Consider the following 21,356-nt stretch of genomic DNA (forward strand, 5'->3'; position numbering starts at 1 on the left):
GCTCACTCCTTCACTCCTCCATCCACCTACCCATCCCGACCACCGAAGCTGCTCAGGTCTTACATGTGTGAGGGCCACTCCAGACAGGTGGCCGAGACCTGAACAGGAAGAGGGAAGCAGCCAGGGACCAAACCAGGAGATGTCCTGCCCAGGAGACAGGATGCTTAAACGGACCGGCCTCCAGAGGAACGGAGCAGGTGGTTTCTGTACCCACCTGCTCAGAAACCACAGGCCAGCCTGGCCGGCGTGGCTCTGTGGTGGAGCGTCAGCCTAGGAACCAGGAGGTCACGGTTCGATTCCTGGTCGGGGCACATGGCCGGTTTGCAGGGTCCATCCCCAGTAGGGGAGTGCAGGAGGCAGCTGACCTGTTTCTCCATCATTGACACTCAACCACTGATCCAGGCCAGCTGGGCAAGGCAATCTATTTTAAAAATATTAAAATGAAACATAAAACGCAGCTCATGGCATAAATTGTGATGTCATGAACCCAACACCTCCAATGTGCCCAGTCTTTCATCCATCCATCCATCCATCGACCCATTCATTCATTCATTCATTCATCCATTCATCTAGCTTTATACATTCATTGAGCATCTTCCAGACAGTCCTAAAAGCTGGTTAGGTAGGCAGAAAAACAAAGACACAGTCCAAGGCATGAAGAGTATAGCGGGGACAGGATGGTGCAGTAGGCGCACCCCTGCTCAAGTACCAACAGAGCACGGCACCCCAACACAAGGCCTCTGTTCTGTTTCTGGAACGGGCCCCACCCCATGCTGTGCAGGACCCCCGAGCCCAGCCCCTGGCCGGCTGCCTCTAGCCCGGCATCTGGGCCTCATCTGAGCGTCTCCTCCCAGAGGCCCTCCTCAGCCACCTCTCACCTCGGATCCTGCATCCCTTCACCTGCTTCGTTTCCATAGCAACGCTCCTCACCTTCCCCATGCCAGCGCACCAGGTGTTCCTGACCGCACACTCAGCATTTGGCGAGGGAGCGGCGTTTTTTCATTATGGACAAAGAAAGGGAAGTGAAGATGTGACAGCAAAACAGAGAAGAAGGAAACACACCCCACTGAAGTTCAGAGACGCGCTTTTTCCCTGTTGGAGACGGTGTTTCAAAAGACTGCCAGGAAGGTAACGCACACATTATGAGGAACCTTGAAGTCAGAGTCCTGATCTTTTTTTTGTTAATGATATCTGACTAAATTCAGCACTCATTCTTTATTTTTTATATGTTTTTTAAAAATGGGTTTTTAGAGAGAGAAGAAGTAAGAGGGAGAGGGAGAAAGAAACATCAATGATGACAGACATGGATCCGTTGTCTCCGTCACGCCCCCTGCTAGGGATGGAGCCCACCGCGGGCATGTGCTCTGACCGGGAATCAAACCCTGACCTCCTGGTTCCTATGTCGACGCTCAACCACGGAGCCACGCCGGCCGGGCCTGCTCTCTCCCGCTTTGGGCATCCTGGGTCCACTGAGCCAGGTCCTGTTCTGTGCCCTTTCGCTTTGATTCCGTTCCAAGTGGCTGGCAAAACCGCGGTGAGCTCCAACCACTTTGCTGCGGGCACTGTTCTGTCTGCTGGATGTTTCACCCAAGAAGGAGGCGCCCCAGCTCTTGCTGGTGGTGCTGGCTGCTCAGGGCGCCCGAGGCCACTGGAATGACAGCCCAGCCACAAGGAGCTAGAGCTACTGCTTGTGTGAGAGCCAGACGCCCTCTGAAGGCAAGTCCAAGAAACCATCATGGTCGGTTCACCAGCAGCCAACGCGAAGGCCTGTCCATGTCCTGCTTCATTTGCAAGATCCCGAGGAACGTGGGTTCTGGGTCGGGATGCTTCGGGGAGCCCCCACCCCAAAAGCAAAGTGGCAGCTTCTAGAGGGTCATTTTCTTCACGCCTTGTGAAAACTGAACTCACTTTTCCCCATTTGCCATTGATTTTGTATTCACATAAAATATTCTTTTGTGCCCGGCCAGCATGGCTCAGTGGTTGAACGTCGACCTAGGAACCAGGAGGTCGCGGTTTGATTCCCGTCAGGGCACAGGCTCGGGTTGCGGGCTCGATCCCCAGGAGGGGGCGTGCAGGAGGTAACCAATTGATGGTTCTCTCTCATCATGGATGTTTCTGTCCCTCTCTCCCTCTCCCTTCCTCTCTGACATCAATAAAAACATTACAAAAAATAAAAATAAAATAAAAGGGCCATCACAGATAGGACTGAGGTGTGAATGCGGGCGAGCAAGAACCTCTTTGCATAATTAGGCCCTGTGGCAAGACGAATGGAGTGAGATGCCTGCAAATAGAAGGTGTGGGCATCGGGGGTTCAGGGCACAGGCCAGTCCTGGGAGGGCTGAACACCCCACCACAGGCACCCACAAGGGAGAAAACAGTAATTATACAAGGTCTGCCATCATGTTCACCTGCCAGGAAAAGGCCATTCCTCGCTTAGACTAAATAAAACAGCTGCCACAGAATTTGACATTTTCTATAACTTTTGCGTTTTGCTTGAATGAGAATGAGCCGGGTTCGGAGCAGAGAAAAAAACATTTTTTAAAAAGCGAGGGTTGTCCAACAAAAGATACAGGATTTTCTGGTGAAATCTGAATTGCAGATAAACAACACGTGTTTTCTATACGTATGTCCCATGCAGATATTTGGGATAAGTTTGTATTAAAACATGATCCGATATTTATCTGCAGTTCACATTTTAAAAATGGCTTATTTTTTGGTTAATCCTCACTTGAGGATATATATATATATATATATTCTTCCGACTTTTTTTTTTTGACGGTGTAAGGGAGGAAAGGAGGGGAAGAGAGAGAGAAAAACATCCATGTGAGAGACACATCAACGGGTTGCCTCCCTTATGTGCCCTGACTGGACCGGGGATGGAACCTGCAACCCAGGTACATGCCCTTGACCAGGAATTGAACCCGCGACCCTTTGTTCCACAGGTCGATGCGCTAACCATTGTCCACCCCCAGGACGTGGCTTGTCCTACCAGTGAAGCGGGAAGGGGACAGTCTTCCCAGCCAGCAGGGAGGGCCAGCCTCTTGTGGGCGGCCAGCCAGCCCTCTGATGGCTGTTTTAGCCGTGGTTCTGTGGCAGGGGGTGGGGAGGGGGGACGGGGGAAGGAGAGGGCCAGAGGACGCCGGCAGACCTGGGTTGAGGAGGCTACGTAACCAGATTGCAACTGCGCACGGACCTGTGACTCCCCAAACGCGCGGTGACTCACCTGCGATCCTGTCGGAACTGTGACAACGCCCTGACCTACTTGGTGCCGGGGAAGTCGCCAGTGCCACCGCCGCCACTTCCCTATTTAAAGCATCTCTACGACCGGAGCCCGCAGAGCCCAAATGCATCGCGTTCCAAAGGATGGGTGGACAGCCGGCCGCCCCGGCGTGGCTCCGTGTGTGAGCATCCCCTAGGAACCAGGAGGTCGGGTTCGATTCCCGGTCAGGGCACAGGCCTGGGTTGTGGGCTCCATCCCCAGTGGGGGGCGTGCAGGAGGCAGCCGATCCATGGTTCTCTCTCATCATGGATGTTTCTGTCTCTCGCTCTCCCTTCCTCTCTGAAAGCAATAAAAATATATAGATATATAAAAAAAGATGGGTGGACAGTTGCCACGTGGCCCCAAAGATCCCCAAGGCTGACGTGGCAGGTGTTGGAACTGACGGGGACCCCGAGGGCAGGGCTGGGGGTGGGATAGGAAACTGCGGATCACCAGCCCGGGGTCCCCTGACCGATGTCCTCGCCATGTGCAGCCGCGGGCCTCACTCAGGAGGGGAACGAGAGGAAGGCGAACCAGGCCTGGCAGCAGGGAAGACTGCCCCAGGGTCACCCCCCTGACGGCCCAGGGGCACGCGCCTCGGAGAAGGGCCTCAGACACACAGGCTCACCCATCTCCTGGGGGGGGGGATTGCTCTTGGGAGCTTTCATCTGCCAAGAGCAACCCCCCATGTGACAAGGATCCTGTAAGCATTTTCTTCAAAAAGACAAAATACAAATGAGCCTTGATGAGTAGTCTCCTTATTTATTTTTTTGTTTTGTTTATCCTCACCAGGGATAGTTTTCCCATTGCTTTTCAGAGAGAGTGGCTGGGAGGGAGGAGGAGAGAGAGGGAGGGAGGGAGGGGGGGAGGTAGGGAGAGAGAGAGAGAGAGAGAGAGAGAGAGAGAGAGAGAGAGAGAGAGAATCATGGAATAGCCGCCTCCTGCACGCCCCACACTAGGGATCAAACCCGCCACCCGGGCATGTGTCCGACCAGGAATCGAAACGTGACCTCCTGGTTCATAGGTCGACGCTCAACCACTGAGCCACGCCGGCTGGGCAGTGGCTGCTCTTGCCGGTGAGAACTGATGGCCTCCATTTAATATTCTTTAGTGACTAGAGCAGGAAGTGTTCACTGAGGCTTTATTGATTGATGTCCACAGGCCACAGAGGTTTCCGAGACACAGGCGGGTGGTCAGTCCCTGGCTGCTGGGACTCGGTTGGGGTAGGGCCAGGCCTCAGCGGCCGAGGGGACCGGGGCCAGAGGTCCAGTGTGGCACCCATGCGCCTCCTCGCCCCAGGCTGCTGTGCACGGAGGGCCTGGGGCCGGGGCAATGCCAAATCTCTAACACAATAGCTCGTCTCATCTCACAGAGGGCCTTTGTGAGGACATGTTCTGGAGCAAAACAACAACTCCTTTTTTTTTTTAATTTTTTAATTGATTTCAGAGAGAGGAAGTGAGAGGGAGAGAGAGAAACATCAATGATGAGAGAGAATCATGGACCGGCTGCCTCCTGCGCGCCCCACACTGGGGATGGAGCCTGCAATCCGGGCATGTGCCCCAACCAGGAATCAAACTATGGCCTCCCTGTTCATAGGTCGATGCTCTAACCACTGAGAAACACCGGCTGGACACAACAACTCTACTTGGAAAAGGATCCCCAGAGTGACAAACACTGGACCATGCCCAGTTCCAATGGGAAATGCTGACCCTCATCTCCTTCTCAACGCACACGGAGTCCCCCACGGTTGTCAGCAGCACCCCCAGCACCCACACAGCCATCCGCCCCAGCCGCTTTGAGGGAATGGCTTACTCCTCCACACTTTCTTTGAAAGCCCCCGAAACAATGAAAAGGGAGAGAGAGAGAGAAAGAGAGAGAGAGAGAGAGAGAGAGAGAGAGAGAGAGACCTAGAGAGAGAAATATATTCCACCAGCAAGGAATCTAGGAGACACACACGAGCGCAAGGAATCCCTGTGTGTGCTAGGACCAGTGTCATCAGAGTGGACAGGGCGTGTGCCCACCCACTGACCCCGGGGGGACGCACCCCGCTGTGCAGCGTGGATGGCACGGAAATGCTTCCCCCTTCCAGGCCCTTCTGTAAACCAGACTCGGAAAAGGGAGGCAGAGAGGAGTTTTGAAAATCTAGTGTGCAGCCCTGGCTGGGGTTTCCCAGTGGTTGGAGCGTCGGTCTGTACACGTTAGGTCACGGGTTTGACTCCCGGTCAGGGACACATACCTGGGTTGCAGGATCCATCTCCCGGCCCTAGTTGGGGTGTATGCACGAGGCTACCAATTGATGTGTCTCCCTCACATCAATGTTTCTCTCTCTCTCTCTTCCACTCTCTCTCAAAATCAATGGGAAAGAATATTCTTGGGTAAGGATTAACAACAACATCTAGTGTGCAATAATTTGTTTTATCAGATAGATGTAGCTAGTATTGCCTACAACTGCATTCAGCGACTGTGATGTATACATATAATGGAAAAGAGGAAATTATCACTTCTATTTTTTCTTTTTAATTGATTTCAGAGAGGCAGAGAGAGGGAGGGAGAGAGAAACATCAATGATGAGAGAGAATCATGGATCAGCTGCCTCCTGCACGCCCCCTACTGGGGATCAAGTCCACAACCCGGGCCTGTGCCCTGACCAGGAATCTGAACCTGGTTCATGGGTGGACGCTCAACCGCTGAGCCACACCCGCCGGGCGAAACGATCACTTCTTAGCCTGAACTTGGTGCTGCCGGACCACCGAGTCCCGCTCCTGAGTCACCGTGTGGTCTGGGTTGTGCTTCTTTCCCACCCTGGCGACGTGGGGGCTCAGGTTGGGAAAGCCTGGGGTGTTCTCAGCGCCACCCTGTCAGAGCTCCCGGGAGCAGCAATTCCGGGACGCTAACCCGATTTCTGGGTTTAATTCCCGCAGGACTGCTCAGGGCCTTTATCAAACACAGACGGAGAGCCAGTTCTGAACAGGCACCTCCAAGACACAGTCAGGACGTCCCCTGCAGGAGACGAGGAGCCAGGCGGACTCACGCTCTCCACACAACTCATTTCTAATCGTAAGGACTCAACGTGTCCGTCTTTCCTCAACCAGGGACACGCACACAAATATGTTGAAGAGGCATCTCATTTTTCTCACTGTTTTTTTTGTTTGTTTGTTTGTCTTTTCCTCAGCAACGACTGGTCGGTCCTTGGAGAAAACGAAGGGGCTACGTTGCATGGAACCGTGGGACGAAATGGGAATATCACAGGTCGGGCAGCTGCGTGTCTTCATTTGACGTGTGAAATGACGGCCTAGGGAGGGGGCCCGCAGTGAGGGCTGGAGCCAGGAGGGGGTCTTCTCCAGGCCGGGTGCGCCCTCCCTGTCACCATGGGGCCAGCAGGGCCACGCACAGCTCGTCCACACCCGTGTCCATGCTCCCGGCCCTCCAGTCACGTCGGACACGCAGGAGTTGAATTTAAATGCAGCCACATCCTGATGCTGTAATAATGAACCCCACACGCTGAGCAGTGGGGTCTCGCCTGGACTGGCCCCTCCCAGGAGCCCCGAGGCCCCAGCGCCCTTTCTGATGGCACATGGTGAGCACAGCGCCTGCCAGACTGTTCCCGGGATAAGTGAAGTCAACTTGGGTAGAAGAAGTCAGGGGCCCCACCAATCGATGACTCTCTCATCATTGATGTTTCTCTCTCTCTCCCCCTCTCCCTTCCTCTCTGAAATCAGTACAAATAGCCACCTGTTGGTTTGTTTTTAAAATCTAGTGGCACTTCTCCCTGCAGCCAATTCAAGTGCAGAGCCTGGCTCAGCCCAAAGCTCAAAACACGTCATTCCCATTGCCCCTGGAAAGCAATCGTTTGCTTTTACTCTTCCTTTTTTTTGCTAATCCTCACCTGAGGATACTTTCCCATTGATTTTTAGAGAGAGTGGAAGGGAAGGAGGGAGAGAGAGAATCATCGATTGGCTGCCTCCAGCACGTGCCTCAACCAGGGCCGGGTATCAGTCCTGCCACTGATATGTTCCCTTGACCAGAATCGAACCCATCGAACCTGGGACCCTTCAGTCCACCAGCCAACGCTCTGTCCACTGAGCCAACACCGACGAGGGCTTCCACGCATTTTCGACAGGACACCCAGGCATAGCGTAGGGGCAGCTCTTTAGTAGGAAATCAGTCCCCTTCAGGGGGTGACGGCTCCCCTTTCGCATGGGGGCTCTGTGGGAAGAGAGGCGTCTGATTTTCGGCAGGTTCCCCAGACGCTGGGGTGCTCACCTCTGTGGGAAACACCATCCCAACTGGGCAAGATGCCCCTGCGCGCAGGACCTCCCTTCCCAGGCCGGTCCCGCCAGGAAAGGCCGCGGTGGGAAGCTGCTGGCGAGGAACCGCCCTCGCTTGTCGCCAGACACACACTCCTGGGAAAGGCACCGCTGCCCTTGTCTCCCGTTTTTTTTATTTTCTTTTTCTTTTTGTAAAATATATTTTGATCGACTTCAGAGGGGAAGGAAGAGGGAGAGAGAGGAATATCAGTGATGAGAGAGAATCATGGATCGGCGGCCGCCCGCTCACCTCACTCTAGGAATGGAGCCCGCAACACAGGCATGTGCCCTGACCGGGAATCGAACCTGGGACCTCCTGGTTCATAGGCCGACGCTCAACCACGGAGCCACGCCGGCCGGGCCTGTTTCTTGTTTTTATGGCAAAAGAAACGCCTGGTGATTGAACACTTGCCGGTCTCCATCGGAGACACCCTGCCTGAGGCCAGCGATCCTGGCAAGGCGGGCAAATGAACCGGGAGGTGCCCCACACCGAGTCCCAGGGGTTTCAGGTCAATAGGCGTCAAACCCAGACCAGACAGTACGGGGCCTGGCGCCCTCAAGCCCTCACCCGCGCCAGGCCAACGCGCTCTTTCCCTTCCGAGGCCGGGAACCAGCCGCCACTCTCCCACGACACGACACGGAGCCACTGGCTAAAGCATCTCCCTCCTCCTCCAGGGAGGCCCACCTCCTGGAAGCCACCACCGTGGGTTGTTCAAGTACGCGCCCCACCTTCTGTCCGCTTCCATCCCCCCATGCGCCCCACCTTCTGTCTGCTTCCATCCCCCCATGCGCCCCACCTGCTGTCTGCTTCCATCCCCCCTTGCGCCCCACCTGCTGTCTGCTTCCATCCCCCCATGCGCCCCACCTGCTGTCTGCTTCCATCCCCCCATGCGCCCCACCTTCTGTCTGCTCCATCCCCCCATGCGCCCCACCTTCTGTCTGCTCCATCCCCCCATGCGCCCCACCTTCTGTCTGCTCCATCCCCCCATGCGCCCCACCTTCTGTCTGCTCCATCCCCCCATGAGCCCCACCTTCTGTCTGCTCCATCCCCCCATGAGCCCCACCTTCTGTCTGCTCCATCCCCCCATGAGCCCCACCTTCTGTCTGCTCCATCCCCCCATGCGCCCCACCTGCTGTCTGCTTCCATCCCCCCATGCGCCCCACCTTCTGTCTGCTCCATCCCCCCATGAGCCCCACCTTCTGTCTGCTCCATCCCCCCATGCGCCCCACCTTCTGTCTGCTCCATCCCCCCATGAGCCCCACCTTCTGTCTGCTCCATCCCCCCATGCGCCCCACCTTCTGTCTGCTCCATCCCCCCATGCGCCCCACCTTCTGTCCGCTTCCATCCCCCCATGCGCCCCACCTGCTGTCTGCTTCCATCCCCCCATGCGCCCCACCTTCTGTCTGCTCCATCCCCCCATGAGCCCCACCTTCTGTCTGCTTCATCCCCCCCATGCGCCCCACCTTCTGTCTGCTCCATCCCCCCATGAGCCCCACCTTCTGTCTGCTCCATCCCCCCATGAGCCCCACCTTCTGTCTGCTCCATCCCCCCATGCGCCCCACCTTCTGTCTGCTCCATCCCCCCATGCGCCCCACCTTCTGTCTGCTCCATCCCCCCATGAGCCCCACCTTCTGTCTGCTCCATCCCCCCATGAGCCCCACCTTCTGTCTGCTCCATCCCCCCATGCCCCCCACCTTCTGTCCGCTTCCATCCCCCCATGCGCCCCACCTGCTGTCTGCTTCCATCCCCCCATGCGCCCCACCTTCTGTCTGCTCCATCCCCCCATGCGCCCCACCTTCTGTCTGCTCCATCCCATGCGCCCCACCTTCTGTCTGCTTCCATCCCCCCATGCGCCCCACCTTCTGTCCGCTTCCATCCCCCCATGCGCCCCACCTGCTGTCTGCTTCCATCCCCCCATGCGCCCCACCTGCTGTCTGCTTCCATCCCCCCATGCGCCCCACCTGCTGTCTGCTTCCATCCCCCCATGCGCCCCACCTTCTGTCTGCTTCATCCCCCCCATGCGCCCCACCTTCTGTCTGCTCCATCCCCCCATGAGCCCCACCTTCTGTCTGCTCCATCCCCCCAACCCACGCACGCGCCGCGCGCACACACACACATCCCGGTGTGCGCACCAACGCACCAGCGCGCACAGGCCCCCCAACCTGGCGATCCTGCCCAAGGTGGCTCAGGTTGGGGTCCGCCAGCATCGGCTTCGTGGAGCACGCCCCCTGCTGGCCCCGCGCGGGAGCTGACTCAGCCTTTATTCCCGGGGCCTAAGACTGGAAATCCATGACCTTAGGATCCAAAGGGAAGAAAAAGAAAAGCCCAGGCAGAGCTGGCTTCTTGGAACGGAAGGCGATGGAAAGGGTGTGCAGGGGTTTCCGGAAGTGAGGGGGCGCTAAGCATGTCGGTGGAAAGGCCGCATCTGTATTTACTGTCACAAGCGGCGCAGGGAGCGGACCAGGAACCTGGTGAGTGTCTCCACCCGCCACAGGTGAACATGAACGGGCTCTGCGGCCAGACTGGTGTCGCAGACTCGCCTTCTTCCCTTTTTTTTTTTTTTAAAGAGAGAGTGGAAAGGAGGGAGGGGCGGAGGGAGAGAGAGAGAAACATCGACGTGAGAGACACTCGACCTGCCACCCCAACATGTGCCCTGACAGGGGTGGGGACCGAACTTGCATCCAGACTCCATTTCTAAAAGGCTCACAGCCCAGAGCCTTAACAACCAATTTCCTTCATGGAGAACAAACACTTCAATCGCAGGAAAACCTCACCCGTGACTTAAGGCCAAAGGGTCCCGGGTTCGATTCCGGTCAAGGGCACGGACCTCGGCTGCAGGCTCCTCCCCAGTCCGGGCCCTGGTCGGGGGCCTGTGCAGGAGGCAACCCATTGATGTGTCTCTCTCACATCCATGTTTCTCTCTGTCTTTCCCTCTCTCTTGCCCTCTCCCTAAAAATCAATGGGAAAATATCCTCGGGTGAGGATTAAAAAACAAGCAACAAACAAACACTCAACAGGGCAAAGTCACCAAAAAGACACACATTGGAGACAGTTCTGCTACCAGACCTCGCCTCCCCAGCCTGGCCAAGACAGACACATGTGGCACCTTCAAGAGGGGAGGCACCTGGACACCCTGCCTGCCTCAGAGGTGGTGCCTCCCCCTCCTCCACGAGGTGAACACAGGGTTCAGTGTCTCCCCAACTCCAGTGCCGCCCCCACCAGGGCCTCAGGCCTCAGCAGTCCCTCCCTCACGGGGACACCTGCCACACAGAATCCAGTTGAGAGCCAGACCCGGCAAGACTCCATAAAGCAATGGATTCGCCCTGGCTGGTGTGGCTCAATGGATAGAGCGTCAGCCTGTGGTCTGAAGGGTCCCGGGCTCAATTCTGGTCAAGGGCATGTACCATAAAGATATATATATATTTTTAAAAAGCAACAGCTTCTACCCATGGGCACCCTGAATGCCACGGACCTGTGGTAAACCACAGCTTTCCTGCCCCCTCACGCCCATCCGGGAGTTGGGAGTTGCACGTCCCTGACCAGACTCTAACTTCTGCGTGGCAGGTGGTATTGCATTCCTTACAGACCCGCGTGCTACTCTGGTGATGGAAGGCATGCATATTTCATTATTACTTTTATATATTTTTATTGATTTCGGAGAGGAAGGGAGAGGGAGAGAGAGATAGAAACATCAATGACGAGAGAGAATCATGGATCAGCTGGCTGCCTCCTGCAAGCCCCACACTGGGGATCGAGCCCCCAACCCGGGCATGTGCCCTGACCGGGGATTGAATTGTGACCTCCTGGTTCGTAGGCTGATGCTCAACCACTGAGCCACAGTGGCTGGGCAAGGCAAGCGTATTTTAACCAACGGGGAGTGGTCATTCATTATTAAATACAAAAATGTCAATATTCTTGTCCCTTATGGAGCAGCCCTGAGAAATGACAGGCTGAAGCAGGCATTCAGGCTGCCTTGGGAACTTGCTTACTTTCGTTCTCATGATGGTCGGCACTAATGGATCACCCACAGGCACCATCATGATGGCCGGCTCCCCACATTTACGGGGGTGCTGTAGGGAGCACTGCGAGCCCTGCGCGCTCTCTGCCCTCTGTGGGTGTTGAATTGGCCTTGGACGCTGGTGGGACACACAGCTACTGTGGTGAGGACACAAAAGCCCCAGAGAAGTGCCGGCTGGTGTGGGTCAGTGGATAGTGCATCAGCCTGCGGACTGAGGATCCTGGGTTTGATTCCAGTCAAGGTTACAGACTCAATTCCCAGCCCTGGTAGGGGTGGGTGGGGGAGGCAACCCATCTCCCCCTCCCTTCCCTTCTACTCTCTCCAAAAACCAACAGAAAAATATCCTCGACCGAGGATTAACAAATAAAGAAATAAATGTGTGAACTTAAGGACAGACACAGAAAAGCTGCCACCCCTTTTTTTTGGGGCAGGCTGTTCCCAGATACATCCTGGGGGCTTGGGGGTGGGGAGGGGAGGGCGATGAGAAGGAAGGAGAGCTAGAGGTTTCCCTGAAGCGGCCAAGGCCTTTGAAATGTGGGCGACACTGTCCACCTCTTCCTGGACACATCACCTGCCCCACCCAGTACACTGTCATTTACAAATCTCAGGCCCTGCGGCGACAGGGCCATGCATGACTGTCCTGGGCCCTTGTGCTGTGGCTGAAGCAGTTCCCAGATCCGCTAGGAGCCGACAAGTTTCCCTCCGGCTCCCCTCACATCGATCCATCCCCAGCCCGTAAATAAAAAAAGAAAACGCGCTGCACTTGTGCGGGTGCTGGAGCTCAGCGGGCAGAGAGCAGATCCGACGGAAGGCAAGGCTTCTCCAAGGGCTGCAACCGCTACCCAGGGAGGAGGGGAGGGGACGCGCGAGCGGTTGTGTCCAATGAAGGAAAGTTTTTGTTAATGATGACGTCACTGACATTTCCCCAATTTAAAGGAGCATTTAAAGCACAGTCGATGCGATTTTTTTTTTCCTCCTCCAGGGAGAAGACGGTAGGGAAGGCCTCCGGGGTTCACAGCCAAACTGCACGAACGGTTTGCCTGCTGTCCAGCCAGACCCAGCGGAGCGAGCGAGGGAGCGAGGGAGCAGTGCTGTGGGCCGCGGTGGCCCACGCAGCCACAGCCCGGACGCCCAGCTGGCGGCCTCACGCACAGCTCCGGGGCCGGGCCGGGCCTGGGAATCAGCCGGCTTCGCGAGACCCCGGGCACGTCCGCACGCATAGAGGGGCCGGTGCCCCCACGCCTGTCCTCACGTTCCAGTGCGGACAGCTAAGCGGCCCAGAGGAGCCGCCGGCCCCGATCCGGCCGGAGCGCCGCGCCCTGTCCGGGAGAGGCGCTCCTCTCCGGGCTGGAGCCGGTGGCCACGGGCGCCCTCGGGGTCCAGGGAAGAGCCTGCAATGCAGACGCGCGGGCGATCCCAGTGCGGACCCCATGACCCCGGCGCCCCCTGTCCCCCCCGCGCCCTCGCTCCAGGGCCACCCGGTCTCTGCGCCCACCCGCCTCGCCACGGGGCCACAGAGGTACCCGGCGCCCCGCGCTCGCACGGAGCACCTGTGTGGTTCGCGGCCCCGACCCCGCCGCTGCCGTCAGCACCGCGGCCAGCGCCGTCTCACCTGCCGCACGCGCGCCTCTGCGCTCCGCTGGCCCCGCACCGAAGCCGCCGCTACCCGACTTCCATTTTCTCTCGCTTTACAGAAAAACCAGATCAGCTGTTCCGCTCGCGCTCCGTTCCGGTGCCGCGGCCCCCTCCCCAGCTGCCGCTCGCGGTCCCGGGGGCCTCTCCTCCCCCGCCTCCTCCCGCGCGCTGCTCCGCCCCTCGCGCCCGTGCGCTGGCGGCCGCGCGCAGCGCCCGCCTCCCGGCTCCGCCCGCAGCCGCCCTGCGCGCGCCCTCCCCTGACGTCACCGGCCGCAGCCACGATGGACGGTGGACGAGTGTGCGCCTGGCTCTGCGTCCCGCCCCGCCGCGCCGAGCGCGCGCACTCGTGGCAGGACCCGGGAGAGCGCACGGCTCCCCCGCGCCCCGCACGGGCGCTCGGACGCTCGCCCTTCCCGATGCCCCCGGGCACCTGACGGCAGGGCGACAGATAACGCTGCCTGGACAGCCTGCCTTTGCCCTCTGCTGCCTGGCACCGTTTGCGTCCACCCTTCCTTCCTACGCATCCCAAACTCTCTCCCACCCATCCCGTCTCGGCTCCGTTTCCCAGCCCCGCTGCGGGCCGACGCATCACTCTCATTCAGAGTTGGCCCTTCTGCCTCTCCAGCCGCCTCGCCGACCTTCGCCCCTTTCTCGCTTCCCTCTTAATACTTCTCGCGCCACGGCTTCGGGTGGTTTCCCTGGCTGATGCCACCGACTGCCCACAGCTCTTTGCCCACACGCACATCTTCTCTGGGTGTAACCACGCCCCCTTTGCAAAGAATATTGCAGATAATACCACCCTCATGGACTTCTTGACAATCCTTATTTTACTCCAAGCTTAGGACATTTGCAAGGTTTTTAAGCATTATTTACCAGTATGTTTAATAAAATGTAGTACTTTATTTGACTTTAAAAATATGTTTTTATTGATTTCAGAGAGGAAGGGAGAGGGAAAGATAGAAGCATCAATGATGTGCGAGAATCATCGATTGGCTGCCTCCTGCACGCCCCCTACTGGGGATCGAGCCTGCAACCTGGCTATGTGCTCTGACTGGGTATCGCATGGTGACCTCCTGGTTGCTATGTCTACACTCAACCACTGAGCCACGCCAGCTGGGCCACACCACATTTTGTTTATTCACTCACTGAAGGTTATTTGGGTGGCTTCCAGTTTAGGATGATATGGGTAATTATTCTACAAACTGTTTGCATGCGAGTTTTGTATATTCCTGAGGGTTCAGCTTTCAAAGCATATTCAGATCTGATTCCTTTTCATTACTGTCCTGCTACAATACGTATCCATGCCACCACCACCACCACCATGACACTAGCCCATGCCACCACCACCATCATGACACTAGCCTATGCCACCACCACCATCACCATCATGACCCTAGCCCATGCTGCCACCACCACCATGACCCCAGCCCATGCCACCACCATCACCATCATGACCCTAGCCCATGCTACCACCACCACCATGACCCTAGCCCATGCCACCACCATCACCACCATGACCCTAGCCCATGCTGCCACCACCACCATGACCCTAGCCCATGCTGCCACCACCACCATGACCCCAGCCCATGCTGCCACCACCACCATGACCCCAGCCCATGCTGCCACCACCACCATGACCCTAGCCCATGCCGCCACCACCATGACCCTAGCCCCCAATCCTCCCAGATCCGTTCACCGGGGCCCTGTTCTTCTGTCTCCAGGCCACCCTACCGTTCGCATGGGGCACCGGCACTTGCTGTTCCGAATGCTCAGAGTGAACTCAGAGGGCAACCTGCATGGCTGGTTCTCGCACGATTTCAAGTCTCTGCTTAAATCTCTTTCCAGAAACGTCTTCTCTGAACATCCTACCTGAAGTCAAACACCTGCCTCTCTCCCTGCCGTGTCAGGTTCTTTTCTTCCATGGACACATATGCTTCTCTTGCTTCTTTCATCATCAGCTGAGCCCTCGGCCTATCGGTCCCACCAGAGCTGCAGGGGGTCGGGTTGGCTCATGCGGTATTTCCGGTTCCTAGGACGGCACCTGGAAGATGGAGAGTGGCATAAGAAACAGTTGTTGAGCACAGAACGTGTTTGCTTTGGCAAATACTTTTAAGTCCTCCCTGCCCTCCTTTTCATATAACCTCTGTCTACCAGTAAGCCTTGGGGTGTTGGATGGCGATAAAAGTCTGTTCCGTGGGAGGAAATATAAAGCACGTTATTTTAATGGAGGCATCAATGAGGGACAATATTGTAAAATGAATGCAGAATTGAAGTGGGGACTGTGACTTTAAAAAAATAATTATAGCCCTGGCCGGGTGGCTCAGTTGATGGAGCATTGTTCTATGCAAAAAAAAAAAAAAAAAAAAAAAAAAAAAAAAAAAAAGAGAGAGAGAGAGAAAAGAAAAGAAAAAAGAAAGGAAGCTTGCGGATTCCATTCCCAGTCAGGGCGCATACCTACATTGCGGGTTCGATCCCCAGCCCTGTCAGGATGTGTGCAGGAAGCAACTGATTGATGTTTTTCTCTCACATCCATGATTCCCTCTCTCTCCCCCTTCCTCTCTTTAAAATCAATTTTAAAAAGCGATTAAAAAGTACTAACTTATTTAATTTATAAATAAATACTATTTAACAAATACATATACAGGGTGTCCCAAAACACGTATATACACTTTAACAGCTGATAGCTCAATTTTGAAAACAAAATGCATTTTCATAAATACTGTCTTTAGCCCTAACCGGTTTGGCTCAGTGGATAGAGCGTCAGCCTGCGGACTCAAGGGTCCCAGGTTCGATTCCGGTCAAGGGCATGCACCTTGGTTGTAGGCACATTCCCAGTAGGGGGTGTGCTGGAGGCAGCTGATTGATGTTTCTCTCTCATCGATGTTTCTAACTTTCTATCCCTCTCCATTCCTCTCTGTAAAAAATCAATAAAATATATTAAAAATAAATACTGTCTTTAATTATTCAAAATGTGTATACACATTTTGGGGGGATACCCTATATTTGTGTGAGCATTGAAAATTGATATTTTGGTCATAAAATATTTTATAATACAGTCATAAAACAAAAGAAGAAAAAAGCATTTACCAGTAATTACACCTACACATCTTTTTAAAAAACGACATATATTTTTTATTTATTTCAGAGAGGAAGCAAGAGGGAGAGATAGAAATACCAATGATGAGAGAGAATCATGGATTGGCTGCCTCCTGCACGCCCCCTACTGGGGATCGAGCCCGCAACCCGGGTATGTGCCCTGACGGGGAATCGAACCAGTGACCTCCTGGTTCATAGCTCGATGCTCAACCACGGAGCCACGCTGTCTGGGCCAGGCCCCGTCTTTGAGTGGCATCTGTCTGGCTTGTGCTTTATATCATCCCCACAATGCACAGGGAGGAACAGAGGAGTGATTTCACACTAACAGGACGAGCGAGCCCTATCTGGAGTAGCATTTTCCTCAGGCTGGGCTGGGGAGGGGGTACTCTTTATTGCACTCAGCTCATTTGTATTTCAAATGTCTGCTAGGCTACGGTGAGATGAACCCCCTCTTAATCATCACTATCCAGAGTGAATAAATGCATGCATTTATCTTGAGCGCGGTAATTGGCGGCGAAGCATTCAGCGTTCCTTTCATTAAGCTGATGAGGCCTAAAAATAGATGCCAAGTATGTTTACCGGAAGCTGACAGACCCACCTGAAATGTAAAAAGTCCTGTATGCCCGGCCAGCGTGGCTCACTGGCTGAGCGTCGACCCATGAACCAGGAGGTCATGGTGCGGTTCCCGGTCAGGGCACATGCCCAGGTTGCGGGCTCGATCCCCAATAGGGAGCATGCAGGAGGCAGCTGATCCATGTTTCTCTCTCATCATAGATGTTTCAATCTCTCATCCCTCTCCCTTCCTCTCTGAAATCAATACAAATATATTTGAAAAGAGCGTAACCCCAAGGAAAGAAGGGGAAAGCAGATAAAGCACAGATACCATTGGACGAGGAAGCAAAGATGCCAGGTCGATGGCTAGCCAGGCCCAGTGCTGGCTCCTAGGAAAGGGGGCAGTGGTTATTTTACCTCATCTATTCCGCCTCTAATGTGCCTCCTTTCTTAATGCGGTTCAGAATTTCTCACCGATAACATTTTCTTCTCTCTGAGGACTTGCTTTCAACACTTTTTAAAGGCAGGTCTATAAATTCCTTGTTTGAGAAGTCTTTATTCCCCCGCCCTCCCCTTTTTTTGAAGGATAGTTTCACTGGGTACAGAATTCGTGGTTGACGATTTCTCTTTCAACATGTTCAGTGTTTACTCCACTTTCTCCTTGCTCTCATGGTTCCTGAAAAGATGTGTAATGTCATCCGTACCTTTGCTCCTTTATAAGTAAGTCGTCGTGTTTTTTTTTTCTGGACGTCTTTTCAAGATGATCTCTATTGCTCTATTTTCTGCAGTTTGGATACAATACGCCGAGGGATAGATTTTTTTGGTAGTTATTTACTTTTTTGGTGCTCTTTGGCCTCCCTGGGTCTGTGGCTTTGTCTTCTGAGTTTAATTTTGGACGTGGCAGTCATGACCTCAAACGTTTTGTGTGGTTTTTCTCTTTCTTACCCTTCTGGCATTTCCATTATGCATATAGTGCACCTTTATGTAACTGTAAAATAATTATTGCATATTCTATTTGGTCTTTTTAATTCCCTTTAAAAAGAGAATTAAATAGCTTACACCTGCCTTGTAGCATTTCTTACCATTCTGCCCTGCATTATATTTGCTGGTCTCTCGGTCCCCTAACCGCACTGTATTGCCCATGGAACAGGGGACTATCTCTTACTAACATCTCGAGGCCTGGCCCTCCCCGGCCCAACACCTCACCCACGGCGGGTGCTCGGTGTGTGTTCGGATAAATGGCATTTCAGAAGCTGCACTTGCTCTCGGCCTCCCTTACCTCCCATGTCTCCGACATTCCCCAGCTCATGCTTCTTGGGAACATTCGTGGGCTCTTCGTCATCTCACGGAGAACAGGACACATCTGTCACTTCTCCTCCGTGAAACCCTCCCTTCAGCAGGATTGACTAGGTGTCCCGGTTAATAATGTGGATTAACTGCCAACCGGTTAAAAACGCGGATTTTGTCATCAAAGAAAACACGGTAATTGCCAGAGAAACATCAAAAGTGCTTTATTCCAAGTAACGTCCATCGCTAGCCACACATTTCCCCGTCTTTCAGGGAAGTTGTGGAGACCGTCCCAATAGAACTTTTCTGGTTTTGAGGCCGACCATTCAGAGACCCCATTGTCCACGTCTTCCGACGTTGTGAAGGGCCGCTCAGAAAGTGCGTGCGCCGTCGATCGGAACAAGTGGCCATCTGAAGGAGCCATACAACAAATAGCACACATATCAACACGTGTGTAACTCCATCGATGGGAAAACCCCGCATGATTAACCGGTGCGCCTGGTATGTCAGGGCTGCAGGAAAAGAGAATGCTGCACGGGCGACACCGTGAAAATCCAGTCCTCTGTCCACACTGTGGGACCCGGTGCCCCCAGTGCCCGGCTGGCAGCCACGGGCCCTGCCCACCCTGACAGTGACGTTCTCATGGGCGGCCTCGTGGCTGCTGGTTCGAAACCCACTGTGGAGCTCCGTGTTCAGAGGATACCTCTGCGTCCCTCCCTCTGCAGGGCTCCTGGCTGTGGCCAGTTAGAGATCTTTTTTTAAAAAAATACATTTTTATTGATTTCAGAGAGGAAGGGAGAGGGAGAGAGAGAGAAACATCAATGATGAGACTCATTGATCGGCTACCTCCTCTACGCCCCCTACTGGGGATTAGGCCTGCAACCGGCATGTGCCCTGACCGGGAATCCAACCGAGACACCTCCTGATTCATGGGTCGATGTCCACCCACTGAGCCACACTGGCTGGGCTAGAACCAGGAGGCTTTGAGGGGATGCAAGAGGTGGGAGGATATCACCCAAAATCCGGCTGGGGGCGGGTCCTCCCACCTGCACACCAGCCTGCTCTGGAGGGAGTGTGGCCTGGTGGCGCTCCACGGGCGAGTTGGGCTCCGCCCACCTTTGGCGAGGAGGCATCGCTGACACCCTGGCCGGCCGGCCGGTGGCCACCCCCGGCCCAGCTTCATGAGCTCTTCCTGAAAGACCCTCTTTCGCTTCGATGCTAGTGTCACACAGCCAGGGGCAGGTGGCTTTCTCCTCGGCCCTCTGGGGGGGCACATGTCTCCTGAGAGAGGCAGGGGGGCTTGGCTGAGAGCTCCTGGCGCTGCCAGCATCAGCCAGGGCGGAGTCACACTGCAGCCCACGGAGCATCCCCGCAGGGGGTTTCCATAGCAACTTTCCAAGAGGAGTTTCCAGGCTGGCGGATCCTGTCACAGTAACCCAGTGAGGGAAGAAAGTGTGGGGGGTGTGGGTGGAGGCGGCAAAGGACCCAGAGGCCTCAGCGAGGGCAGGAGAGCCGAGGGAGGTGGGCCTGGGGGTGGGGTGGGGTGGGGAGGGGGCCGGCAGAACTGAGGGCCAGCAGCTGTGGACAGGTCCTCGCCAGGCGGGTGACCAGCTGCCCCTGAGCATCTCTCTGTAGACGATACAAAGAACCTCAAAGGTGGTCATGAGGATTGAACGAGGGAGGGCTGCCGTGGGTGTCTGAAGACTAGAAATGCAATGATGCAAGCAGATGGCGTGATGACAGGACAAAAACCATGACTATAAAAGCGTTCTAGCCACGCAGATGCTATTATTTTGACCTTTAAAATATATTTTTATTGACTTCAGAGAGGCAGGGAGAGGGAGAAAGAGATAGAAACATCAGTGATGAGAATCACCGATCGGTTGCCTCCTGCACGCCCCACACTGGGGATCGGACCCACAGCCCGGACATGTGCCCTGATGGGGAATCGAACCGGTGACCTCTTGGTTCATGGGTTGATGCTCAACCACGGAGCCACACCAGCCGGTGGGTTCATCGTTTTCGCACACAGGTTTTGTGAAGGTTTGTTACAAATGAATCACTGACCAGAATGCAAAGAATCAGAATACCTAGGCATCTTCCTTCCTTACGAAACCATTCCTCCCTAGATATTCCCCTATGTTTTCAGGGTTGTCCACTCCCAACTCCTAACCATCCTGCAATAGCGCCGCACAGTAGAGGGTATGCGGACCTGCTGACCACATTTGATGCTTTTCCCACGCTGCTGGCTTTTCTCCCGATGTCTCGTGTTTGTGTTCACGCCACGTGACTTATTAAAAAGAACACACATCATAGCTGGTGTCTCTAAGCGTTCAGCCTTGCCATGCCGCTCCACCCATCCTTCCTGTTCGGTTTTTCTGGTGCTTCTCACTGGTGACAGATGCTGGCTCCTCCCACGCAGTAAAAGAAAAAAAAAAAACCCACAAAAAAACACACAACACCCACAAACTTAGATTTTTAGCAAAGTCAACAGGATGAGTCATGACACGCGTTGAAATGTGAACTCTCTTTCGAGAAGTCTGTGAACTGACATCTTGTGGCACTGATCTCTCCCATGTTTCAGGAAAACCGCTCTGTGCGAGCAGGAAATGCTAGGGAATACCTCCTGAGCTCACGGATCCTGGGTCCTTGGCCATTTCGCTAGAGTTTGTTTGCACAAGAGAACGGCAGCAACAGAAGCCCACCGGTTGCATCGGCTCCTTCTACTCCCTGAGAACACCAGTGCTCCCACTCCCCTTCACCGCGAGCGGGTTTAGAAGCGCGAGGCTGGCTGTGCGGTGCAGTGGGTCTAATTCCAACAGCCTTTGTCTGCTGCCCGCACAGCTGGCACCTCAGAACGGACATGGTGCTGGCTGTGGCATTCGGACGCCACCGTGCGAATTTCTTGGACGCTCCGGGAGGACAACGGTGATAATCCTCATCGGAACCCCGCGATACCTAGTAACCTGGCAGTTTGAACGTTGTACTCGACACGGCGTCTGCGGGTGCCTGCGCTGTGACTCGAGGATACTGTGGGGGAAGGACTCGTGGTCGGACACGAGAGGAAGACCCAGGGAGTCGCCCGGGGAGGGGAGCTGCTTCCCTGTGCATTTACACGGTGCACGCACCTCAGCACACGGGCCACAATACGAAACCTGGTCCTCCTCTTGGCAGCGTGTTCATGGCCAAGCTGGGAATGTA

At 55.0% G+C, this 21,356-nt stretch overlaps 1 protein-coding gene across 5 annotated transcripts in view; it reads right to left on the reverse strand.

The window, feature by feature from the left end:
• Positions 1-15,266, reverse strand: part of OTUD7A (OTU deubiquitinase 7A) — a 33,532-nt gene extending 18,266 nt beyond the window's left edge. For 3 of the 5 annotated variants that reach the window (XM_059678436.1, XM_059678432.1, XM_059678434.1), the window contains exon 1: positions 15,090-15,266. The gene's annotated coding sequence lies outside the window, so the exon portion shown is untranslated. Of the gene's footprint in view, positions 1-13,197; positions 13,396-15,089 lie in introns of those variants that run through there. The other 2 variants (XM_059678435.1, XM_059678433.1) reach the window with 1 other exon arrangement.
• Positions 15,267-21,356: the final 6,090 nt, after the last annotated feature.

This window comes from Myotis daubentonii, chromosome 21, assembly GCF_963259705.1.
Source record: "Myotis daubentonii chromosome 21, mMyoDau2.1, whole genome shotgun sequence".
Lineage (NCBI taxonomy): Eukaryota > Metazoa > Chordata > Mammalia > Chiroptera > Vespertilionidae > Myotis > Myotis daubentonii.